Raw genomic sequence first — 24,388 nt, forward strand, 5'->3', positions numbered from 1 at the left:
TCCTCAACAACACCCACAGGTAATTTAATAGAAAGATCAGCAAGTTGAAGAGAAATACGAGTGGATTTTACCTCTTCAATTTGAAGCTTTTTCATCACTGAAATTGGCATGAGATTGATGCTAGCTCCAAGATCACATAAAGCTCTCTGAATGGTGACATCTCCAATGGTGCAAGGAATCACAAAACTCCCTAGATCTTGCATTTTCTCAGAAAGTTTATGTTAAATAATAGCACTGCATTCCTTGGTTAACACCACGGATTCTTGCTCCTTCCAATTCCTCTTGTTAGACAACAATTATTTCATAAATTTAGCATAAAGGGGTATTTGCTCAAGAGCCTCTGCAAAAGGAATGTTGATCTGTAGCTTCTTGAAGATATCTAAAAATTTAGAGAATTACTTTTCTTTGGAAGCCTTCTGAAGTCTCTGAGGATATGGCATTTTTAACTTGTATTCAGGAGCCTTCGGCAATGTAGGATACGTGTTAAGAGAGTCAGGGAACGGGTTGTCTGCACGCTTTGGAGGGGCGTGCTCCACTTCTTCCTTCTTCTCATCTGGAGCTTTCTTTTCAACTAGCTCTTTATTGGCCCTTGTCTCAGAGCCAGCTGTTTTACCACTTCTTAATTGAATAACCTTGCAATCTTCTCTTGGGTTCACCACTGTATCACCTGGAAATGTACTTGTAGACCTCTCAGGTATTTGCTTGCTCAGTTGGCCCATTTGCACCTCTAAGTTTCTAATGGAGGCTCTGGTTTCCTGCATAAAACTCCTCATCATCTCCCAATTAGAATCTTCTTGGGATTTAGAGTTTGCTTGCTGAGGTGGTTGTTGCTGCTGAGACTAAAATTGGCGGTTATTATGATTGTTTTGTTGGAAGCTGCCCTGAGAATTATTGTTAAAATTCTGAGCTCTCTGAGGTTGCTCCCTCCACCTAAAATTTGGGTGATTTCTCCACCCCTGATTGTATGTCTTAGAATATGGATCATTGTTGGGATTTCTAGGACCACTCCTCATGTAATTGACCTATTCAGAAGAGCATTGAGCATAGTCATAATTATCATTTTGCGCAAAATTACCTGTCATGTCATAAGAGACCTCTTGAGGTGAGTTTTGGGTGTTGATAGCTGAGACTTGCATGCCACCCATCTGTTGAGTAAGTAGACTTATTTGCTGAGACATAAGCTTATTCTGAGCAAAAAGAGCATTAAGAGCTTCTACTTCCATAACACCATTCTTTTGAGGAGTCTCAGAGTTCACAGGATTCCTGTTAGATGAGTATAAATATTGGTTGCTAGCAACCAATTGAATCAGCTCAATAGTCTCCTCAGGTGTCTTCTTCTTGTGCAATGAACCACCTACAGAATTATCTAAGAACATCTTGGACATTTCAACTAAGCCTTCATAAAAGATATCTAGTTGGGTCCATTTGGAGAACATGTCCGGAGGGCATTGCCTAGTCAGTAGCTTGTATCTCTCCCAAGCTTCATAAAGAGTTTCACCATCCTTCTGTCTGAAGGTCTGAACCTCCACCCTAAGCTTAGTCAGCTTTTTTGGTGGGAAAAATTTAGTAAGAAACTCAGTAACAACCTTGTCCCAATTATCCAAACTCTCCTTGGTTTGGGAATCTAGCCATAGCTTTGCTCCATCCCTCAGAGCAAACGGGAAGAGCATGAGTTTGTACACCTCTGGGTTCACTCCATTTGTCCCCTTATTTATTTATTTATATTATATATTTTTTTCTCTTTTTTCTTTTTCTCTTTTTTTTAGAGATGCATAAAAACTAGAATAACATATCAATGCATATGGAATTTTTAATTTTCTGTTTTACATGAGTAGGTACCCAAAATTTTCAATATTCAAAATTAGAAACATGATATATTCCCTTATTAACCCAAGTTCCCACAGTTTCCCCACACTTAATTGTTGCACAATCCCTATCTTAAGCTAACTAAAGATTCAATTGGGATATCTAATTATTTTTCTGCTTAAGGCTAGTGATGTGGTAAAATACAGAACAAATGGGGATTAAAAGGCTCAAAGTGGCTGACAAAGGTGATTTAAAGGGTAGGCTTATTTGGGATAAGTGAGCTAAAATCAAACAATGGCCTCAATCATATGCAAGCATGTAAATATACTAAATATTGGACATATAGACTGAAACAAAGTAAAGATCACAATTATAGAGAAGTAAACACACAAGAATAAAATATTTATGGTTAAATAATGTAACCATATAAATAAGCTCAAATCTCACAGGTTGTGTGTTCTTTTAGCTCAAAAATCATGTTCCAAATACAACTTCAAACAAGTTTCAACATAAATTTTTTTTAATTTAAATTAGTAAAAATTTTTTTTTTCAAAAATAGAGTCCTAAAAAGAAATTTATTACTTTAACCAAGTAGTAACTAAGTGCACAAAATCAAATAAACATGCAATCAAATATGCAGATGCAACAATGAACAAATAAAAAAAAAATAAGAGTATTGGTGTTGAAAAGAAGGTCACTAACCCCTGGAAGTCGGTATCGACATTCCCACACTTAAAGATTGCACTGTCCTCGGTGCATGCTGAGATGTGCAGGTGGACGGGTTGTTCCAACTGATGCTTTTCTTCAAGGATTGTGCAGATGGACTTGTTTGTCTCCCCTTTTAGAAGTTTCTCCCTTTTTCCGTCTTCAGTGGCCAGCCTGAAAGAAGAGAAAAAGAAGAATAGTAACCTAGAAATAAAGATAAGAACATAAATAAAATATGGGTGTTAATTCCAAATAATAAAGGTCTCAATTACATGGTAGCTACAACATGCAAATGAGAAAACAGTAGAAGTACATGGCAAATCATGAGTGCAAAAATTTGCAAAAATAGGGAAGAGAGTGTAGGTAAGGAGAGATAATAAAAATTCATGTCAATGTAAAAGTAATACAGGTATAAAAGATTGGCATTGATATAAATAATATTACCTATCCAGAATAAAATAAGTCACTAAGCACCCAAAATAATTCAAGAGAAGATGCAACAGTTAAATAAAAAAATCTTAACACCAAAGAAAGAAAAATTAATTAATTTAGAAAAGAAAATAAAAATATGCATAAAAGTAAGATGCAGTGAATGAAATATGCAAATAAATTAAGTAAAATAAAATAAAAGATAGGAAGAATGAGAAGGGAAAGAAGAGAAAAGAAAGAAATAATAATAAGGGAAAACAAAAATAAGGATTTGGGGAAGAAAAGATAAGATATTTTGGCTAATGGGGATAATCTGTGCTCCGCATGTGAAGCGGACGCGTGAGTGACGCGGTCGCGTCGTGCGCGATAAGGTCAAGTGACGCGGACGCGTGGGTCACGCGATCGCGTGGCCTGGTTTGTGCGATTGGCGCGAGTGCAGCCTCGTGTTCGCGCAACTCTCTGTTCAGTTTGCTGATTACCAAAATTTGGGGTGACGCGATCGCGTGGGTCATGACATCGCGTGAGTGGCCAATATTAGGATATGACACGGTCGCGTGGGGTACGCGTTTGCGTGGTAAGGTCTGTGCGTCTAGCGCCAGTCCAGCATCACTCCAGCTCATCTTTCGGCCATGCACCCTTTTGACGTCGATTTTCAGGTCACGCGGCCGCGTGAGTGACGCGGTCGCGTGGGGTCAATTTAGGCTAAAGGCGCGCCTCCAGCCACGCTCTCGCGTGGCTTTCTATTTGTTTTCTTTTCTTCCCAACGCACTGGTGACGCGGACGCGTCAGTGATGCTGCTGCGTCGCGTGCGTGCTTTTTTTTTTTAAATCTGAAAAAAAAATGCAGAATGTAGTGTTAATATGAATGTGATGCAAAACTCCAAGTTCAATATAATAAAATAAAATAAAACTCGCAAACAAATAAAACTAAATAAAAAGTAAAAAAGGAATGATCATACCATGGTGGGTTGTCTCCCACCTAGCACTTTTAGTTAGAGTCCTTAAGTTGGACATTTGGTGAGCTCCCTGTTATGGTGGCTTATGTTTGTATTCATCCAGGAATCCCCACCAGTGTTTGTAGGTCCAGTGACCTCCGGGGTCCCAAACTAGGCATGTAAAGCCCTTAAGAAGCTTCAAACATATTCTTAGGCTCCCGAGGTGACAAATGTCAGAGCAGATTCCAGGATCCCAAATCTTGCTTTTACACCCATTTTTGTCGGGATCTGTATTTTTCCAGCCGGGTGATAAGTAATTTGAATTCTCACTGCAACTACCAAACAGCTTCCTAGACCCATTCAATTGAGCTTTACACCAACCTTTGCGTTTAAACTTAAAGCTTCCAACCATAATGAACCTTGCAAGACAATTCTTACCACTGGTCATCTTCCTCTTACTCTTAATACCACAAAGAGCTCTAAGTTGACCATCCGTCTCCAGTAGCCCATATTCAAGTGGAATTAGAAAGCTAAGGGATATGAATTTTACCCACTTGAATGTTGTGAAGGATGATGGCAACTTAGGGGGAGGGGTCTCCAATAACTTTGGCAAGGTGATTTCAAGCTCCACTCCCTTGTGTTCTTTGACAACTTCCACCTCTTTGCAAACTTCTTTAATTTCAACCTCTTCCTCTTGGTAGCTTTCTTCCAATTCAATCTCTTCTTCATTACTTACCAAGGGCATGGGAGGTAGTGCTTTTTCTTCTTTAATTTCCATCTCTTGATCAACCTCTTCCAGGTCTTCAACTATGATATGCTTTAGAGGTTGTACACCCTCCTCAACATCAATTTCAATCACCTTGGAAGGAGGTTCTATAACCTAACTTTCCCATGGAGGTTCAGCATCTCCTAAGTTCGCAACCACTTCTTCCTTTTTAATAATTACAGCTTCCTCCACTTGTTTTAGTATAAAGTCATGCTCCGTACTGTCCACTGGAGTTTCTAGTATCTCCTTCATGCTATGTTCTTCATTAGATTGTCCACATGAAGCCATGGGGGTTCCTTGAGTGTCCGAACATCGGGAAGCTAATTGATTTATTGCTTGATTCAATTGATGAAGTGTAGCATTAAATTTTTCACATATTTCCTTGAGTTGCTCCGTTGATGCTTGGGGTGATGGATATGGACATGATGCATAGGGAGGTGGTAGTTCTTGGGAGTAATTGGGTTGGAATTAGGGTGGTTCTATATATGGTTCATATGGTTCATAAGGTGGTTGGTATGGTGGATGAGGGTTAGGATCATATGAAGGTGAATGGTGAAAAGGGGCTTGTGAGTATGGTGGTCCAAAGTCATGTTGAGGAGAGGGTTTATAGGCATATGGTGGTGGTTGTTGATAGTTCATTGGAGGTGGTTGTTGAGGAGAGGGTTTAGGATCATATGTTGGTATGGTGGGCTTGTGGCTCCTCCCATCTTTGATTGTTCCAACCTTGATGCTTGTTCTCATTGTAATTTCTTCTTCCTGCAACAAAATTGTAACCAGACTCATAGCCAAACGGGTGAGAGTTCATAGTAGCAAATAAAAATTAAAAAAAATAAAAACAAATTTAAATTAAAAGGTTATTTAAATTTTGAATTTGAAAATTAAATTTTGAAATTTGAAATTTGAAATTTTGAAATTTGATTTTTGAAATAAGATAAGATAAGATTTTGAAAAAGATATGATTTTTTTTGAAAAAGATTTAAATTTTGAAATTTTAAATTTTGAAATTTGAGATTTTAATTTTAAATTTTTAAATTTGAATTTTGAAAATTGAAAATTGAAATTTTAAATTTGAAATTTGAGTTTTAAATTTTGAATTTTTGAATTTAATGAGGAAAGAGAAAAACAATAAAATGACACCAAGCTTAAAATTTTTAGATCAAAACGAATAAAAATAACTAAGAACAACTTGAAGGTCAAGATGAACACGAAGAACAACTTGAAGATCAAGATGAACACCAAGAACAAATTTTTTTGAAAAATTTTTGATAACTAAATAAAAACCAATAACCTCTTAATTTATGAAAAAGTAAAAAAATAAAAACAAATAAACAAGCAAAAAGCAAATATTTACAATAACCAATAATAAGGCACACGTTTGCAATTTCCTGGCAACGGCGCCATTTTGACGTTGGGATTTTTTCCAGTAAAGAATTTCATAAAAACAGTCGCGTTGTAGATATAGTCTCTAAACCAGCAGAAATTCCTTCGTACAAACATTTTGGTTGTCACAAGTAACAAACCCCTAAATAAATTGATAACCGAAGTATTCAAACCTCGGGTCGTCTTCTCAAGGAATTACAGGGAGGTATGTTCTTATTATTGGTTATGAGTCTTGTAAATTGGGGGTTTTGAAAGTAAGGAAGCAGTATGTTGAACAATAAGAATAATAGTAATAATAAAATAAACTCTTGGCAAGGTATTAAAACTGGAAGTCCTATCCTGGTTATCCTTATCAATTGTAATGAGAATTGGATTTTTCTCCCACTTTGTTAACCTCTAACGATGAAGGTAAGTTAAGTGGATGAATTAATTTTGATTCCTCAGGTCCTAGTCTTTCCTTGGGAAAGGCTAGAGTTATTGGAATTTGAATTAATTCTTAAAGAATTCCAATTTTCAATCAACAATGAGTTTGATAACTCAAGTGTCTCCAATGACTCAACCAAAGCCAAGAGGGAAGAGAATCTACTTGAATGAAAATAATTTGAATACATAAATTAAAGAGAGCAATCGTAATTCTGAAATACCTCAATTAGTACTAATAAAGATATCAAATGTCACATGAAAGAGTTCATAAATTAAATTAGGAAAATAAATAAAAAGAACATTGAACCTGGGATTGAGAGTCACTCCTAAAACTAAGAGAAATCCTAAATCCTAATCCTAAGAGAGAGGAGAGAACATCTCTCTCTAAAAAACTACATCTACTCCTAAAATTGTGAATGTGAAAGTTTTTTTTTTTGTATGGATGCATTCCCCACTTTATAGCCTCTAATATGTGTTTTCTGGGTCGCAAACTGGGTCGAAAACAGCCCAGAAATCACTGGAGAAGAAATCCGCCACGCTGGTTTTTCGCCACTGCGACGCGTCCGCGTGGATCACGCGACCGCATCGTCTAGCGTCAGGGCAACTATGGCATATTATATATCAAATCGAAGCCCCGGACGTTAGCTTTTCAACGCAACTGAAACCGCATCGTTTGGATCTCTGTAGCTAAAGTTATAGCCGTTTGAGTGCGAAGAGGTCAGGCTGGACAACTTAGCAATTTCTCCAACTTCTTGTATTCCTTCCACTTTTGCATGCTTCCTTTCCATCCTCTAAGCCATTCCTGCCCTGTAATCTCTGAAATCACTTAACACACATATCAAGGCATCTAATGGTAATAAGAGAGGATTAAGCATAGGGAACTTAAGGCCAAAGAAGCATGTTTTCAATTAAAGCACATAATTAGGAGGGCAAATGTAAAACCATGCAAATAGTATGAATAAGTGGGTAAAGAGTTGATAAAAACCACTCAATTAAGCACAAGATAAACCATAAAATATTGGTTTATCAAAGCAATCAGCACGTCTTCAATTGATGGATGGGGACCACTTGCTTCGTAGGGTCCACGCCTAACTTGGAGTGGGCATAACCATTCTTGTGTGAATCTCCCTTGAGTCTCTGCTATCCCCTGGCTCTAGTTTGTATTTCTGGGTCAAAAACTGGGTCGAAACTCAGCCTGAAATCACCCCAGCGTTTTCTGCGAATTCTGCACGTGGCGCATGTCACGCGTACGCGTCAGGTATGCGCACGCGTCTCTGTGCAACTTTTGCTTTTCACGCATACGCGTCAGGTACGCGCACGCGTTGTCATGGACAGCTCCGAATCACGCGTACGCGTCAGGCACGCGCACGCGTCGCTTCTTGCTGGTCAGCTCCTTGGTTTCTTCTCTTTCTCTTGCAGAAACTCCATCAAATCTATCCGAATGCTACCTAAAATAAACAGAATTGCACAAGACTCAAAGTAGCATCCATAGTGGCTAAAAGATAATTATTTCTTGATTAAACTCAACAATATAAATGCAAATTTATTAGGAAAAGATAGGAAAGATGCTCACGCATCATCCGCCATCTACCTACCCTGTCACCACCATTCTCCTCCCCTCTCACTGCTTCCCCCTTTCACTCTCAAGGTGACTACAACACTTTCATCATGCGTCTGTGACCCAACATGAAGAGAACGTCGTCGTAGCGCGCCTGACCCAGCCGAGGAGAACGCCGTTGTGACGCACTTGGGAAGAGAGAGGGGTCGTGGTGCTGGTGCTGCTGCATGCAAAAAGAGGGTTCGATAAAGAAAAATTGGAGAAGAAAAGGAGGTAGCACTGCTGATGGAGGTCTACTGTCGACAGTGTTACAGTCGGCAAAGAAAAAGGTATTTCTTTTCTTTTTAAAAATTTTTTTATTTTATTTTTCTTTTTTTCAAAAATTGATTTAGTTACTACAAAAAGATATTGTTCTAATTTTTTAAATCTGCTTCTATTTTTTATGAAGGTTGAGATTTATTTACAGAAGATCTGATTGATAGCTACTTCTGCTTCTAATTTTTGCTGAAGTAAATTTCAAATTGGATGAATGAATTTGTTGGTTTTTTATGGTTGATGGTTGTTTCTGCTTCTGGTTTTGCTAAAGTGAATTGAAATTTGATGAATGGATGTAAAAATTTTTATATTTTGGGTAAATTTTAGTGTTTGATTGATTTGGTTTGGATATAGGTTGTAAATTTATGACTGAATCAATTAAGGTCCGATCCTCCACCACTATCATCACCATCGATTTTGGCCTAGTCTGTTGTAGGAGTAGTTTTGGACTCCATGGCAAGGGTTCTAAAGATGCAGGTTGAGTTATGGAAGGTTGAAAAAGTGAGTTGAAGTTGAAGGTGAGGTAGTTAGGGAATTTTATTAAAAAATTAAGATTTTGATACTTTTGTCATACGGAATCCATCTTTCATAATTACAGTGTTAATTTCCTTAGTTTATGGGTATTTTTGTCAGTGTTCGTAAACTTGATGGATATTTTTGATAGTTTTTCTTCATTTTTTTTAATAACTTAATGATACAAATACCCATATTTATTTTTCTTCCTCTTTATTATCAAAGAAAGAGATCAATCTCTTTTCGAAGGCCAATGTTAATTCGCTCTAAGTTAAAATTTAGAGTGTGTCATTCCTTAAAAAATAATTTATTATTAGAAGTAAAAAGTGGTATATTATGACTTTTAATTTTTTGTTTTTTGTTTTTTGTTTTTGAGAAAAAATCATCTTTTCCATGAATATTCAAAACAGTAGAGCAAAATTATTCATAAAAGAATGGAACTAATATTGTACCCATTAATACTCCCAAAAAAATTGTCTAAAATTCACAAACTATCCATTATTTCTTTCATCTTCTTCAACTTTTGAAACCACAACCATTCTTCTTTCATCGTCATCAGTGTCACATTACCACCATTATCACCGTTACTATTACCATTAGAGACGGATCTAAAAATCTTTTGATATGGGAGCCAAAAATTAAATATTTATATAATTAAATATTGTATTATATAATTGATGATATTGCTTTTTATTATTATTTTTAATAAAAAATTATTTATAAATGCTATATTAAAATAGAATGTTCTACTAAACAGTAATAATTTTATATTTGATATTGTTCATAATAATTAAAATTTTAATTTTTATCCTTTATTTTTATAAAGAATGTAACATAAATAATACAGATCAGTTATTCTGATATTTTTTATATATGCATTTAAAATAGATTAATGAATAAAATATGTAAAATATTCATATTAAAATATAATTTATTTAATATATTATTATTTTAATATCATGAGAAAATAAATATATGTTAAAATAATTTAATTTTTATATATATACTTTTTTATTATTCAATTAGAATTTATTATAAAAATTAAAATATTTTTTATATGATAATAGATTTAAAAGTTAAGAAAAATATTAAAAAGATGGAAGGAATAATAAAAATATTCATCAAAATAAATATTTAATGAAAAAATAAAGAATAAAAAGAACAATTAAAAAAATTTGTTAGTCAAAATGGTTGACCTAAAAAATATAATACACTATTAATGTTCAAAACGCATAATTGAAATTTGAACCCAGGTCATGGGACAAAAATATTCTAATTAGCCACAAGACTAAGAATTTAATTTAAAAATTAAATGCATCATCATTAGAGGAGTACAACATTAAAAATTAAATATGTAGAAGTTTCAAAATTTTTTAGGAGGGCCATGGCTTCTCACTAGCCTCCTTTAAATCTGCCCCTGATCACCACCCCATCCTACTACATCACCCACCATTGCACTGTTACACCTTCCATCTCTACTTTTCTCTACCATTCATCATTCTACCACTTATCAAATATGTTGCCACTCCACTGTATCCCACCTATGCTATCATCACGCAGCCATCATATCAAGGCCAACACTATATCACCCACCCCTTTTCACGACTCATTTTTTTATATGAAAAAGTGTGTATTTTTGTTGGAAATTAACTTTTTTGTGTATATATAGATGGTAGATGTTGCAAGTAGGGAAACCCAACATGCAGGAAATGTAGTGGACACATGTCAAGGTTAGGGACAACACGCACCTTGCGCATTGGACATGTGGCGAGCATCAAATCAACACGCACGGTGCGTGTTTGACATGTGTCAGCTGTTGATTCAATGCGATTCCAACACGTAACCTGCAAAGTGGGTTCTCTGCATATAAAAACTGAAACTCATTACCATTTTACTTCATCGCGAGAGAGGTATTTTATTGCATTGTTAGTGTGTGAAGGACACTGCAAAGATAGTGGTTTACCAAAACGGTGAGATTATATGAAATACATATGAGGGGTGAGCTTTGCGTGTGAGAATCCATTTTCATTTGTGATTTCATGCACTATGACATTCAGGGAACTACAGTACAGTCTATGTCAAAGCATAGAAAGTGATATTTTAAAGAAGGTGGGTAATATTCTCTAGAGGAGTCCAGTTATCGTATTTGACAGCCTAATACAGTTTAGATTATGTTGATCATTGACAAAACAAGTATTCAATGTATGTTTCATATCCACCAACAAACTCAGGTGCAACACCCAAAGATTGAGTTGTATGTTGAGTTTGAACATATAGCTACGAATGGGATTCAACATGACCAGCCGTGCAAGATGACAGAGTTAAAGTGTACGAAAGAATGAACAGTGATAGCGAAGAGGACTTCAACGCTACCTACGAAGCTGGTGACAAGGACGAGGATGGCGATGGGGGAAGTGAGGCAGTCACGAAAAATGTAATTTGTTTCACTCACAGTCAGTCAGCCCGTAGACGTTCTACCTTTTATGCGTAGCTTGGTTCTTGATGCCATGTATGCATCGGAATTCCCTGAATATGTGAAAATTGGTACGTAAGGAGTGAGTAATATATTTTTCTTAAATTTTTTGGACAAATCGATGAGTGACAATTTGTTTTCTCTATCGGTGATACTGATCCTGAGGACAGGGAGTTCAAGATTGGAATGGAATACAATTCTAGTAAATCGTTCATCACGACAATTTGGAGTTATACTATCTCCAGAGGAGCCGATTACGTTGTTTATGAGTCTGAGCCACAGACATTCTATGCAAAATGAAAGACGTATGGTCGTGAGTGCGATTGGCTTATTCAAGCCATCTTGATACAGAATAAAGGTTGTTAAGAGATACAGAGATACAATAAGAGGCACACATTCTGTATGGAAATGATTTTATAAGATCACTCTAAGTTAGACTCGGACATGGTTGTTGAGGCTACGAGGTCATTGGTTGAATCTGACCCATATATAAATGTAAAATCTATAATTGTGAAAGTCCGGTCAAGGTTCAACTACATCATTAGTTACCAAAAGGCTTGGATGGCAAAGCAGAAGTAGATAGCCAAAATTTTTGGTAGATGAAAAGAATCTTACTAAACTTTGCCATTGTGGTTCTCAGCAATGGTTCAGAAGATGCCTGGTTCAAATTGTATAACGGGAGTGAAGAGGTGTACAGTGTCGGGATACTTCACCAGGTAGTCTGAAGTTTCAATCCATGTGTTAGAGCTTTTTGGCATTGCAAGTCGCTGGTTCATGTTGACGGCACACACCTTTATGAAAAATATAAAGGTTGCCTTTTGGTTGCAATTACGAAAGATGGAAACCAAAATTTTGTGCCAATTGCTTTTGTCCCCATGGAGAGGGAGACCGCTGATGCGTGGTACTTTTTTCTCAGTTATTTACGAAGGCATATTGTTAAAAAAGATGGCATTGGTATAATTTCTTATCGTCATGAGTTAATCTGGACAGCAGTAAATCATAGCGGAGGTGATTAGCAACCTCCAAGAGCATGGTGGATATTTTGTATTAGGCACATTGGTAGCAACTTTTTAAGGACATTCAAGGTCCCGTACTTGAAAAATCTTGTTGTCAACATAGGGTATTCAAGGACATTAGAGGAGTACAACATTAATTACAAGAGGTTGCAAGAGCGAGGCAAGGCATATGCTCGGTGTTGTGGCAACATCGAATTTCCCAGTGGGTATTGGCATTTGACAAGATACATCGATGGGGTCACATGACGACAAACTTTGTTGAATGCATCAATTCATTGTTGAAGAGTGACCGAAATCTTCCCGTGTTAGCACTCGTCCGAGTCACATATTATCGGTTGAACAAGCTATTTACACATAAGAGTATTGAGGCTCACCAGCGCAAGCATGCTAGATTTACTTACTCTGAATTTGCCACTTAGCGGATATAAACAAATATACAGTGTGCAGAAAACATAGTTTTGCACTGGTTTGATAGAAGAAATGAGGTGTTTGAGGTGAGCAAAATGCCTAATGAAAAAGTTTTCATAGTTGATCTTGCGCGACGGATGTATGATTGTGAGCATTTTTAGGTGGAGTGACTACCATGCAGGGACGGTTCCAAGTGTAACATTGTGGGGGCAAGTGCCCCCACTACAATTTAGAATTTTTTTTAATAGTATATGATAATTATATATATTTGTCTCTATTAGATTATTAAATTTGACCCCACAATAATTTTTTACTCAACTTTTAGTACTTAATTGTCAATTTAAGAATTTTACATTAGATATTCGTTAGAATGATCAATTCTCATATTTAAACGAAATTAGTGTTCTTTCTTAGAAATCCATTCAAAAGAGTATTATTTATCTTCTTTTGAAATTAGTTTCAATTTTTACGTAGCAAATACATTAATTGAAAGAACTTTTTTAACTATAAATATCAATAAGAGTCTGCTTCTAATTGTGTTAGAAAGTAAATTTTTAAATCAAAAATGCTATTTGCACATTAAAATCAGCCACTAAAATCAGCCACCAATGTATTTGTACATAAATACATGTGTGGTTTAATTTATTTTCAATGTGATTTGTATTCCAACATGTATTTTATACGAGTGGTTGACTTTGGTGGTTGATTTTAGTGTACACATAGCATAACTCTTCTAAATAATTGTTTAATAATCTACAAAGAACGAGAGAAATTTTGATGGTAGTGTTAAAGAAAAAATTACTTAATTTTTTTAAAAATATAAAACCTAAAACAATAGATTCTAAATTATATATTATTATTTAAATTACTAGTTTAGTATTTTAATTGGTATATTAGATATTTTGAAGGCTAATCGTATTTTACAATAATAATAATAATAATAATAATAATAATAATAATAATAATAATAATAATAATCATGCTACATGTAAATAAAAAATAACTATTCGTATAAAATACATATTAAAATGTAAAATACGCATTGAAAATAAGTTAAACAATACATATATTTATACACGAATACATAGTAATTAATAAAAAATTTAATATTTAACTTTTTATGTACATATATTATTTTTATTATAAAAATTATTATCATGTTATATAAATTTTTTCCCAACTTTTAAAATTTTCTGGATCCGTCACTGCTACCATGTCACCATGTTATTGCTTATTATGCTAACCAGCAGCTCGATTGGCATGTGTATGTCAATGATATATACAAGATGTAAGAGATTTGTAAGGTCTATAGAATGAAGTTTGTCCCGTTGAGCAATACAGAGACATGGCCTGCTTACGGGGACCGATAATAGTCGCTAATCTTGCCTTGAGATGAATGTCAAAAGGTCATAGTAAGAATAGATGTCCTCAGCATGCTAGACTGGGTGGGGTTGGTGGCAGTAGTGGTTCGTTGGTCTTTTTTTATCGTTGTATTCTTAAGTTAATGTTATGATTTAATGTATTTGAATTCCAAAGTTAATGTTATTCCTTCTAATGTAGTTGTATTTTTAAGTTAATATATTTAAATTTTGAATTTTGAATTTTTAAGTTGATGTTATGAATTATTGTATTTGAATTTATCGAATAAATTCATAAATTAATGTATCTAAAAGACTGCAGTTAAGATTACACCTAAATTCAACTCATTTTGACTAAATAGAAATTAGTAATGATGGTACAACTAAGTTCTTCTAATATTAATACAACTGTACTGTACAATAAATTTATACAAAGATTTAAAAAAAAAACAAAACATTTGCCTACTTTTTTTTGGTCATCCACTTGATCCCCGTGTTCGCTATCTTGTTGAGACTTGACAGAGTAAACCTATTTGGTGCACGGACCTCTGTTTATAGGTTATACGAAAGACCCTGATTAATTGCCTCTCTCGCGGGCCTATCTGACCCACCAGCCTCTGTCTGGTTAGACAAACTAGGGAAGTACTCATCTTCAACCTCATGCGTCAACAAGTTCAAGTCAAGACTGCTCAGAACATCTGTTGGTACATTGAGACGAGCTCGATTAATATCAAGATGCGGACCGATTCTACCACTCCTTCGACTATTAGTTGACATGAGAGTTGATGTGTAGTCGGAAGCAACATGCCTTCGACAAGATGAAACATCGACCAATGCCCGATGTGGTTGAGACGGTTGCTATTGTAGCTATAGCATCCTTACTACCAGAATGCCACACTTTTGGTTGCACCACTCTGATAGCGTGGATATTACGATGACTTTCATATATATATATAATAAGATAAGAACATTTAACTTGAAACTGTATAAATTTTTCTTCTGAAAAATCGGAAATACTTTTTCTTGAAAACGTATGTACACACGTACAAAACCATTCACAACACTTCATATATATATATATATATATATATAAGAACCAGAATTCTTTATACAACATCTTATAAACATTACAATTCACAACTCATATCCCTCTTATAAAGATATAATAATAATGGCGAGGGAAAATAATCACTAAGCTAATACAATGATATCGCATAACCAAAAGCACAATAATCCCTTTACGAACATCTTCGTCTATATCCTGAAAAGAGAAGTCTGTAGGAGGTGAAAACCTAACCAAACGGTCTCACCAGAGGAGTTTTAGAATTATCATAAAAAGATATATAAAAGAAAGTTATTTTCAAACGAAGTGATCATCACTCATCTTATAAATCCTTTTTGAAAACCAACGGTTAATCATCCAAAATCCGAAACTCATATTTTTCTTATAAAAAAAATTAAAAGTTACTTAGACTCTATGAATGACCAACCTGTTCCAAGCATACGTTCATTAAGTCTATACTCAACCAGCTTGATTTTTCATACTTTGCTAAACCTCAAACATAAACTAATCACGACCTCCGGCCCATCACATAATCAATCACAGCCTCCAGCCCAAGCAACTTAATTAACACCCAATTCACCACAATCTAACCAATGAGTCACAAACACAAGTAATAAAGTTCAAACACAATCAAGAACAATTACATCAAGTATAACAATTAGAAATTAAATAGAATTATTCACATAGGCAAATCAAGTACAATATAAAAACCCAAACGATTTCATATAGATGCACATGATACATATCTATCCTAATGGCCATGAACTTACATGTCAGTTACACTTCCAGAACCCAACACATCCGGTAGCTAACCCAGACATTGTCTCTCTGATTGTGCATCTTCAGGAGGCATATAATCAAGGGTTTAGTGTCATATCACCTTCTTCTAGAAGCAAATATAAGGGGGCATAAATCCAGGGAGAGTACCCTACCACATTTCCTTCTGAGGTCGTGCCATACGGATTCAGAAATTAGTGCCTTACCACCTTGCAAAACAAAGAAAATCACGAACAAGCGGGATTAACTAAATAACCCTTATTCGAGTTGGCATATATAGCCAGGAAGAATCAAGAAAGGGATCCTAACCTTCCACCGTCTTTCTGAAGGTGATCTTACATTCCCAGGAGGAACAAATAAGGGGATTCTCTCCTTCCACCATCTCGCTGGGGTCACACTTCTAATATATACAACTGGGATATAGTGCCTGACACACTTTTCAATCTCAATCAAACTCAAATTCATAATAAACTCAATATAAGCCTTTATACTCATCTTTATCCCAATTCAAAATTATTCTTGACCCATCCACTTTCAATAACAAAATACATTTATTTCACATCATGCCAAGAATCCCCCTTTTCTCCAATCGTTTTTCTTTAAAATCGATACCACTTTTGTAACCTTTTCCAAAACCTCCAAAGCAACTTCACTTAAAACTAATTCTTCTTTCAAACACTCAATAATCACTTAACCAAAATTTTCCAAACTACCTCAAAACCATTTCAAGTTTAAACCTCTTTCAAAAGACTCAAAATTATTTATTAATTAAACTCCACGACAGAATCTCTAGACTTCAAAGGGGGCGACAGTCAATCTTGTTACTTTAAATTCATTAAAATCCTTAAATCATAGCTTCTTTAATCAAAATTAACCAAATAAGGATTTCAAAACAAAGCCTCTAACTTTATGAAATTTGTACGAAAACTTGACACTTTAAAAAATAACTTTCCTTCCAAATTCATTCTTTTGAAAACAGTTAAATCTTTATTTCACCCTTTTCCAAATTCCAACTTAATATAACCATAAAAATCACCTTTATTTAAAATAAGTTTCGAGAACCAATCTCAATTTTATTTCTAACTTTAAAACATTCTCAAGAGACTCAAAAATTATTTCGTTGCACCAAATTAAAACAAAATATTTTAAATTCACTAAATGCTTTTCAAAACATAACCTTTTAATTAAAAGTAATCAAATGAAACTCATTTTATTTAACCAATTTTTCCAAAACTAACTTTAACTTCACTTTAAGTTTAAAAACTTCTTCCTAAAAAGATTCAAAACCATTCTTACTTCTCAATCGAAATCTCAATTGAAACATAATCGCTTATTTTGGAACACTTACTTTAAAATTCATTAAAAACACCCCAAAAATACAATAATTTCCATGGTTAATCAAAATCAAATAAAATAATTCTTCAACCCAAGATTTTCAAAGAACACTTCCAACAATGTCTCTAATTTTTATGAAAATTTCGGCAGCACCTCCCCTAAAACCAAGACTTTACCACCCTTCAAGGGTTCCATCCAAACCACATTTCTAAAACTCTTTTCAACAATTTCAAAACCAAATCATTACTCAATATAAATATATAAGTCAGATTTCCAACACAAAATCCCTTTCTCAATATAAAGATATATAAATCCAATTTCCAATATAAAACCACATTTTAGTATAAACAATTTTCATCAACTTTTCAAATCAATATTCATCAACAACTGCACGTCAACCCTAGCAATCAATAATTCAATCAAGTAAACAATCACATCAATAAGACTCACATAATCACAAAAATATATTTTTTACATCAATATCTATTATAACAGTTCTATGATATAAAATAAGTTTTAGGAAAATTTCCTACCCCAAATATTCGAAACTCACAAAACCAAATGCGTCAAAAGACCTTGTTTCTCTTGGCCAGCAGCAACAGCAGCCGCAACTATAGCTCCACTATATTTGTAGCCACAGCAGCAACTTTAATGCAGTAACATTCGATAACCAAAACTCGATTCGAAGGCATTATCGTCGTAAAATCCTCAGCAACATCTAACAGAACAGTGACTAAAACAGTTCAGAACAAGGAACAACTTACCGTACCTATGAATAAGCGAGAGAACAGAACAAGAGCAGCAGCAGCTCTAGTGACAACGCAGCAGCTTGATGTCGCATGCAACAACCATTGAACTCAGCATGCCAAAACCAAAACTCAATCCTCCGTTACCAAAACCTTAGAACCTTTAACAACTTAAAACAGAATACTGATTTCAATGGTTTCGAAAAAGAAAATGCTTACCAAGAAGACAAGGGCTCCAGTACCGATTTCTGGTGGCAACGATGGTGGACATGAACGGTGGCACTAGCGGGACATGACAGCAACGAGCACGGTGACAGAGTAGGCAGCGCGAGCTCCCTCTCTTTCCTCGCAAATTCTCTCTCTCTCTCTCTCTCTCTCTCTCTCTCTCTCTCTCTCTCTCTCTCTCTCTCTCTCTCTCTCTCTCTCTCCTCCGCGGACTCTCTCTCCCCCTCGGGTTGACAGCAACGGCGACGGTGCTCTACGAACGGTGGTGACAAGCGCGACAGCAGTGACGGGACACAGCTCCTCTCTTCCTCTCCTCGGTAACAGCGGCGCGGGCTCCATGACAGAACGGCGAGCTCACAGTAGCAGCTTCCTCTTCTTCACGCTTTCTCTCTCTCTCCTTGATGACGATGCGTGTGACGATGGCAGGCCTTTGGCGGTGGTAAAACAGGCTGGACAGTGGTTAGGCAGCGGCGGTGCGACAGCTCCCTCTCGCCATTTCTTTTTTTTTTTCCAGTCTCTCTCTTGTCTTCCTCGGCATGGATGTGTTGTGTTTGTGTGTGAGTGTGAGTGTATCGCAGGTGAGGGGGTGAGGGTGGCAGCTGTGAGTGAATGAGTTAAGTTAGTGTGTGTAATGAAGCTAGGATTAAGGTTTGTGTATGAAATTGGAGATTTTGGGGTTAAGGTAGTGTAGTAATTTTAATAAAAATAAAATAATAGAGTAATAATTTAAAATCAAATTAAATATAAAATAATTGTCTTTGAAATACCATTTAAAAATTAGAGATAATTAAATTAATTCTCCTGTATTTATAAAATAAGGTTCAAAGTCAATATATTCAAATTAAAATATATAAAATTGTTATTATTTTTCTATTACTGAAACTTTTATATTTTGAATACGAAAATTGCCCAATTAATATAAAAAAATCTCTGAAAATATAATTTTTTGTAAATATCATAAATAACTTATTATTTAATTTCCAAAAATTCGGAGTCTTACATTTTACCCCACTTATAAAAATGTTCGTTCTCAAAAATTAATATAATATATAAAAGATTGCATGGTTCTAACACTTTACTTGTGAATACTTAGGAAAAAGCAAAAAGTTTTGGTATATATATATATTCAAATACCGGATAAGTCATATGACATAAATATAAGGAAAAAGATATGGTGCGAAGCACAGCTACAAGGTAGGTTCGATGTAAAAAGGTTACATGGTTTAGACATGCAATGGTACTATAATGTGGCGAAAGGTTACAAAATAGGTTGGTATTAAAACGATGGGTAACGTTTACACTGATCTCGTACCAACTTCAGAGCGTTAATCTGATATACTTTTACCATTTCCAATCATACTTTATTGAACAACTCATCCGAGAATTCTCAACCTCATCAATTATCTTGCAAACCCATAACTGGTCACAAGCTTAACATCAACAAAACTCTGTCGCGTTAATCAAAGCTCCATAACTTTTTGTGACCTTGCGCACTTACGAGCTTCACCTTCTATGTCCACGAACCACATCCTAAGAACTAACGTAAAGCTTGCTATGTCTAAAGGTTGCACGTGATACCAGAAAAATCTCAAATTTATTTAGAAGGATACAAGACCTTAGAAAAGAAGGACAAACAACAAGGATAGTATCCACAAGGATTGGAAGGAATTGTCAAAATCACAAGTAAACAAGGATGTACAAACAGTGAAAAATGCCAAAAAGAAAATAAATTGGCAATCTTAAGAATAACTCTTGCATCAAAGAAATTCGATTGGACCAGTAAGATGAAAAATAATGCAATAGTTTGAAACGAATTCAAGTTGAGTTAGAGAAGTATGAGACTTATAGAAGAAGAATAACTGAAGTCAATGGTGACACTTATAAAGTTTAAAAGTATGATTAGAAACACCTTCTAATACATTGTATATAAAGAATGAAAGACTTAAGGAAAAATTATTTCACATTTTGAAAGAAAGGTACGCAACAAACCTTTCGTAAAAGAATGACAAAAGCATAAATATGACATTACTTTAATACAAATTCAAGTTGAAATAGATTATACAAAGTTTGAAAAATGAAAATTAATTTGGCTAAAAGCAAAAATATTTTCTCAAATATCTTGAAATATGTTTAGGTATATAATCAAATAAAAACATATATTAAAACTGCAATATGGTTGGAAGAAGATTAAGTTGCATTACGCCAAAACAATTTCCAAGTTAAAGATAGAATATGTGAGATTTGAAAGATGAAAATTAATTGAGCTAAGGACCAAAATGTTTTCTCGAAAATCTCAAAAGATACTTAGGTACTTAATCAAATAAAGGTATATAGTGAAATTGCGGCAAAGTTGGAAGGAAATCAAATTTTGTTCAGAAAGGAAAATCTGTGGTAAGATTTTTAAAGTACATAAGTTTTCAAAGTTCATATAAAGAAGTGCATACAAAAGCTAAAGACATCTTATCATAACTTTAAATAGTTGTGGACATAATTAGGCAAGATAAGAATTAAGTTGAAATTTCTTCAAAGAGAATCCGATACAAGAACTTTAGAAGGAAATAAATTCACATTTCAAGGAAAAAGCTTAAATCAAAGGAATTCGGATAGGATTCACAAAGCACATCAAATCAAACAAGTTTTCAACTGATCGGAAGGAGTACAAAGCTCATAAGAAAAGACAACTCAATCAATAGCAAATTTTCAAAGATTTTAACGATCACTTTGATGTATCAAATAAGTTCAAAGTTGCGTCAAAGAGTACATGAGTCAAGAAGAAGAGTTTAGACAAATAAAGGCAGACATTCCAAAGAATTTAAGCAAACATACATAATTAAGATCAAACAAAAATACATATGAACAAAAGAATAGGGATGGAAGGTAATCAAATTACATTCCAAGAAAGAAATCCCAAATAAAAACTTCAAGACAAACCATGAAAGAATAAGTCATATGACACTAGTAGAATTCAAGACACATAAATGAGTAACTTCGAGAAACAACTTCTAACGTTCTCAAAACCCACGATATGCGTTACCTATAACTCTTATATCATCCATGATAATCTATTAGTATTCCCATATACCTAAACTATTAGTGTTAAGATGGCCAAATTTAATACCGTGATGCATGCAATGGTAGACTAACAGTAGTAATCAACAGACTGTCATATACATAAAACTCTAACTCTTGTCATCTGGACAAGACTTACAACATGACAAACACTCAGAGTATGCAATTGAAGCATAGTCAGTCTATTCCTCAGGCTCTATAAGAAAGACTACTCTGATACCATAATGTGACACCCTTACTACCAGAATGTCACGCTTTCGGCTACGCCACTCTAATAGCGTAGATATTACGATGACTTTCATATATATAATAATAAGATAAGAGCCTTTAATTCAAAACCGTATAAACTTTTCTTTTGAAAAATCGGAAATACTTTTTTTGAAAATGTACGTACATACATACAAAATCATGCACAACACTTCATATATATATATATATATATATATATATATATATATATATAAGAACCAGATTCTTTATACAACAACTTATAAACATTACAATTCACAACTCTTATCCCTCTTATAAAGATATAATAATAATGGCGAGGAAAAATAATCACCAAGCTAATACAACGATATCATATAACCAAAATCACAAGAATCCCTTCGCAAATTTCTTTGTCCATATCCTAAAAAGAGAAGTCTGTAAGGGGGTGAAAACCTAACCACACGGTCTCATCAGAGGAGTTTCAGAATTGTCATAACAAGATATATAAAAGCAAGTTACTTTCAATCACGGTGATCATCACTCGTCTTATGAATCCTTTTTGAAAACCAATGGTTAATCATCCAAAATCTAAAATTCATATTTTTCTTATAAAAGAAAAACTTAAAAGTTACTTAGACTGTATGAATGATCAACCTGTTCCAAGCATAGGTTCATTAAGTCTATGCTGAACCAGCTTGATTTTTCATACTTTGCTAAACCTTAAACACAAACCAATCACGGTCTTCGGTCCAAGCTACTCAATCAATATCCAATTCACCACAATTCAACCAATCAGTCACAAACACAAGTAATGAAGTTCAAACACAATCAAGAACAATTACATCAAGTTTAGCAATTAGCAGTTAAATAGAATTATTCACATAGGTAAACCAAGTACAATATGCATACCTAAACAAAGTCACGTAGATGCATACGATGTATGCCTGTCCTAATGGCCATGAGCTCATGTGTCAGTTACATTGCCAGAACCCGACACATCCGGTAGCTAACCTGGACATTGTCCTCTGATTGCGCATCTCCAGGAGGCATATAATCCAGGATTTAGTGCCCTACCACCTTCTCCTAGAGGCAAATATCAGGGGACATAAATCCGAAGAGAGTACCCTACCACATTCCCTTGTGAGGCCGTGCCATACGGATCTAGGGATTAGTGCCCTACCACCTTACAAAAAGAGAGAACCACGAACAAGTGGGATTAACCAATCACCCCAAAAATACAATCCATTTCATAGTTAATTAAAATCAAATAAAATAATTCTTCAACCCAAGTTTTTCAAACAACACTTCCAACAAAGTCTCTAATTTTCATGAAAATTTTGGCAGCACCTCCCCTAAACCCTGGACTTTACCATCCTTCAAGGGTTCCATCCAGACCATATTTATCAAACTCTTTTCAATATTTTCAAAACCAAATCATTACTCAATATAAATATATAAGTCAGATTTCCAACCCAAAACCCCTTTCTCAATATAAATATATATAAATCCGATTTCCAATATAAAACCACTTTTTAGTATAAACAATCGAATTAACTTTTCAAATCAATTTTCATCAACAACCGCATGCCAACCCAGGTAATCAATAATTCAATCAAGTAAACAAGCACATCCATAAGACTCACATAATCACTAAAATATATTTTTCACATCAATATTTATTTATAACAATTATGTGATATAAAATAAGTTTTAAGAAAAACCTCTACGTCGAATAGTCAAAACCCACAAAACTAAATGCGTCTAAAAACCTTATTTCTCTTGGCCAGCAGTAGCGGTAGCTGTAACCGCAACTCCACTATATCCATAGCCACAACAGCAACTTTAATTCACCAACATGCAATAACTGAAACTCGATCCTAAGGCATTAACGTCACAAAAATCTCATCAAAATATAATAGAACAGCGACTTCGAATAAGGAACAACTTACCGTACTTACGAATAAGCGAGAGAACGGAGCAGCGACAGCTCTGGTTACAACGCAGTAACTTGATGTCACATGCAACGGCCATTGAACTCAGCATGCAAGAACCGGAACTCAATCCTACGTTACCAAAATCTCAGAACCTTTAACAACTTAGAACAAAATACTGATTTCAAGGGTTTTGGAAAAGAAAACGCTTACCAAGAAGACAGGGGCTCCAACGGCGATTTTCGGCGGCAAGAACGACGGTGACAACAGCGAACATGAACGGCAAAGCTGGAGGGACGTGACGATAAGGAGCATGGCGGTGCGAGCAGGCAATGCAAGCTCCCTCTCTGCCTCGTGAACTCCCTCTCTTTCCTTCGCAGACTCTCTCTCTCTCCCCTCGGGTTGACAACGATGGCGATGGTGCTCCATGGACGGCGGCGACGAGCATGACAACCAGTAGTTTGTCAATTTAAGGAGAAAACTAGTAAAAAGTACCTGATCTAAGGAGCAAGACAACCGGTAGTTTGTCAATCTCGAACAATTCCTGGCAATGGCACCAAAAACTTGGTGCGTGAAATTGAACTCGCACAACTTCACCGACAAGTGCACCAGGTCATCCAAGTAATACCTCAAGTGAGTGAGGGTTGATCCACGAGAATTGTTGAATTGAGCAAGCTGTGGTTATCCTGCAGATCTTAGTCAGGTGAATAGAAAGATAATGTTTGTTGTTGTATGCACATAAAAGAAAAGCAGTAAAGAATTAACGTGAAAACAATAATAAGAAATCAGTTAAGACTTTGGAGATACTTTATCTTTCTGGATCAATACGTCTTACTGGCTACTTCAACAATGAATGATTCGTTCTATGGCAAAGTTGTAAGTGATTAACTCGTGTCCTCTCATCAAGTCAATTTCCCCTAAACCATAGCAAAACTGTCAGGAATTAAC

At 35.0% G+C, this 24,388-nt stretch overlaps 1 non-coding gene across 1 annotated transcript; it reads left to right on the plus strand.

Moving 5' to 3' along the window:
• The first annotated feature begins 1,431 nt into the window (after window positions 1-1,431).
• LOC112788025 (small nucleolar RNA R71) lies at window positions 1,432-1,538 on the plus strand. Its single transcript, XR_003195406.1, has one exon. It is a non-coding gene; the product is annotated as a small nucleolar RNA R71 (small nucleolar RNA).
• Window positions 1,539-24,388: the final 22,850 nt, after the last annotated feature.

This window comes from Arachis hypogaea, chromosome 20, assembly GCF_003086295.3.
Source record: "Arachis hypogaea cultivar Tifrunner chromosome 20, arahy.Tifrunner.gnm2.J5K5, whole genome shotgun sequence".
In the NCBI taxonomy this organism is placed as follows: Eukaryota; Viridiplantae; Streptophyta; class Magnoliopsida; order Fabales; family Fabaceae; genus Arachis; species Arachis hypogaea.